At 49.0% G+C, this 3,607-nt stretch overlaps 1 pseudogene; it reads left to right on the plus strand.

The window, feature by feature from the left end:
* Nucleotides 1-1,989: 1,989 nt before the first annotated feature.
* LOC100428526 (coiled-coil domain-containing protein 86 pseudogene) lies at nt 1,990-3,066 on the plus strand (annotated as a pseudogene).
* Nucleotides 3,067-3,607: the final 541 nt, after the last annotated feature.

The raw sequence follows: 3,607 nt of genomic DNA on the forward strand, positions 1-3,607 counted from the left end.
GGTCCTGCAAGTGGTAAGGTCTAATGAGTATATATTCAATGAGGAGGTGAATGAGTTTTATGGACTAAATGTTTGTGTCCCTCACAGATTCATACATTAACTAATTTCTAATGTGATGGTATTAGGAGGTGAGGGTCTTTGAAGGGTAATTAGGTCATGAACACGGAAGCCTCATGAATGGGATTGGTGTCCTTATAAAAGGGACCCCAGAGAGCTCTCTCATACTCTTTTATCCACGTGAAGATACAACGAAAAGATGACAATCTGCAACCCAGAAGAAGGTCCTCACCAGAACCCTACCACTCTGTCTCGGACTTCCAGTCTCCAGAACCATGAGAAATAAATTCCTGTTGTTTCAAAGCCACCCAGTCTGTGGCACTTTGTTATAGCACCCCAAACCAAGCCAAAGAGTAGGGGAGTGAGTGGGTGGATGGATGAGTTACAAAAGGAACCCAACACTGAAGTCTTGGATACTGCTGCAATTACCTCCTCCCGGGTCCTACCTCTGTTCATTAGGAGCCCTGGAGAGGGAAGCAGTGTTATAGAATGCCGCCCCACCCACTATCCTTCCAAAGACTGTTCTTAAAATCAACTCAAACAAAAAAATAACTGTGATAGACTTGACCTTTGAAAAAGAAACATTAGATCCTCTTTCTGGTAGCTGGGAAATTCAGCACTAGCAACAAAATTGTGTGAATCACTGACAGAAAAGGGGCCAGTAGCTGTAGCTCTCACCAATACAAATGAGAGGCAGGCAAAAGGCAGATTAAAATATGATCTTGTTGATGCTTTGGCTTTGCTTCCCAGGCCTTTGGTGTGTGGAATTGTAGACTGCATTTTTCTTCTTCTACAGAGCCCCAAAGCATTAGAATTAGGACAGTAGATCTAGGCCACGACAGGCTTTCATCCATTGGCAAAAATTAGACCCCAAAGAGGAAGAGGCAGGGCAGTCTGCACTCAGGGAGACATCAAGAGGCACTCTTGTCTTGGGTCCCAATTGGCCAGGCAGTATCATGGATGAGTTTCTGAGCAGTAAAGTGGGATATAAGTAGATGAACCACAGGAGAAAGAATCCTTGAGCAGTCCCAGGCAGAAGTAATTTTCTACAGTTTTGGTTGGCAATTCTTTTCAGATTCAAAGGAACAAAGGACAACCAATTCAACAGTAATAAGAAACAAAGTGGCAAATTATTCAGTAATAGGGGTAAAAAAAATAGTTATAGAAGCCCTTTAAAATGAATTTCATAATAGATATCAGACTTCTGCTTTCAGTAGTGGCAGAATAGGATATTTGGACCAACCTACCTATCAGTGGAAGACCATTAGAAAAGCTAACAAAGTAGTAAAAATCCGCTTGAAGGCATTAGAGAGCAAACAAGGCAGAAAAGAGTTACCAGGTTAAGATTTGGGGAAAGGCAGAAACACAGAGCAATGGAGACCCAGTGGCATTCAGGACTACCTCTGCCAATCTCAGAAGAGACTTATGGTTGAGAGGTTAAAAACATAAACAGGGCTTTGATTGCTTTGCAGAACACAGGGGAACAGAAACTGAATTCTATAATTTGAGGTGATACTCATAATTATGTATACTCTGGAAGAAAAGATGAACCAGAAGTAAACTAACTTTCAAAGGGACTGAAACTCAGCTTCAAATCCTCTCATTCCTGAATTTGGATTAATGGGATCCTAGGTTGCTAATGCCCCAGCTATCATCCAGATGCACAGATAAATCCTTTCTGAAGACATGGTATACCATTCTTCTAACTTTTAATTTTTTCTACTATTTTTTCATAACCAATTTCAGGCACTTATGCAAAAATAACCAGGCATATGAGAAAAAGAAAAGTACAGATGAAAATGGAGAGAAAGAACAGACCCACGGGGGATCCAGACAAGGAAGGTATTAACATAGACTCTAAAATAACCATGCCTGATGTTTAAAGATAACATTGTGGATATGTGTAGGGGTTTGGAAACTTACAGCTGAACCATGGATACACCGCTAAGGCACAGCCAAGGGCTGGAAGGCCTAGGGCCTGAATCCCCCGAGAGCCTCACCTCAGTTTTGCGGGTGAGATGGGTCCTTGTGGAGTTCGAGTCAAACCCAGAAGAAACGAGGGAGCCCGGGTCTCCTCCGAGTGTGCAACAAGCTGACCTGGGGCGCCCCGCTGAAAGGTCACTGGAGACAATCCAGGATCACCCAGTCTTTGCAGCAGGGTGCAGACTTGGAGCCCCCCCAGGGGCGGCCAGAATCAGGCCCAGGGTCCCCACAGCGTCAGCAAGACCTACACCTGGAGTCACCTCAAAGACAGCTGGAGTCAGTCCTGAATCCCCACGATGTCAGCCGAAGCCAAGTGAGGAGGCACCCAACTGTTCTCAGGGCGAGGGAGTACTGGCCTCGGTGTTGGCCCAAAGTAAGGAGGAGCTGACCCCAGGGGCCTCCCAGCATCAGCTGCTGCCAGGCCCAGGATCACCAGAGCCTTAACCCCATTCAGCAAGCTCCGGGTCCGAAGCCCTCTCAGCTACTACTGGAGCTGACACTCGAGGCACCTGGCTTCCCCCGGGGTCAGGGTCAGCACGAGCAGAGCAAACCACCTCCAGCTGGGGAGGTGGTGACACACGGCTTCGGCAAAGAAGCGAAAGGGTTCTTCATCCCAGGCCCCAGCGTCCAAGAAGCTGAAGAAAGAGCAGCTTTCTGTAATCCCGAAGGGGAAGCCCAAATCGGGCTGAGTGTGGAAGAACCACTCCAAGAAAAGATTCTCTCTGATGCTTCAGGACAAGCCCCTGCGCCCATCGTGGCAGGGGAAGCTGAAGCAGGAGAGGAAGCTGGCCTAGGACTTTGCCCCTCACCTGGAGGAGGAGTAGGAGAGGCGCCGCCAGGAGAAGAAACAGCACCGGGCCGAGAACCTGAAATGCCCGGAATGAGCCAAAGGTGGAAATCGTCCAAGTGATCTGAAACCCCACCAAGCTCAAGCAGGCAAAGCAGGAGCAGCTGCGCTGCATTAAGAAGCAGGACACCCTGACCCTGCTGCAGAAGCAGCCGGCCGGCAGCCAAGATCTGAGCTAAGGATGGCCTGAGGCCTTCCATGGCCAACAATAATGTCAGGCCGCAGCTCAGACAACTCTGCTGGAGCTGGGACTCCAACCCCATGGCTCCAGAACAGGGACCCCCAACTGGGGTTCCTAGGCCTTTGAAGGCTTGCAGGCAGGTCTCTTTGGGACAGAAGCCCAGAGAGGAGGCTGGGACCTGACAGAGATGGGGTGGGAAGAGATTCAGCCCCCATCTCTCCTTCCTCTCCTTCTCCAAGTGCCTTCAAACCAAGAACAGTACATTATTCTGGTTCCTCAGTGAGCTGGTGACTGGCGGGTGACTCACCTAGTGTTGTATGTTCTGTCTCAGCATCCTAGGTCCATCCAAGGCCTGGAGGCTGGCAGTTGGGAATCCAGCCTCCCCCACACCTTCCCAAAGGCTGCTCTGGGCACCTTGGCGCCCCACTGGCTCTCTCCCCAGCAAACTCAATCTGGCTCCTCCCCACTTTTCAACACTGAAAGATTAAAATGCGAGGCTGCAGGGAGCAGGGTTTTTCCCTAGCACCCCCTTTCCCAAA

This window comes from Macaca mulatta, chromosome 3 (assembly GCF_049350105.2).
Source record: "Macaca mulatta isolate MMU2019108-1 chromosome 3, T2T-MMU8v2.0, whole genome shotgun sequence".
Classification (NCBI taxonomy): domain Eukaryota; kingdom Metazoa; phylum Chordata; class Mammalia; order Primates; family Cercopithecidae; genus Macaca; species Macaca mulatta.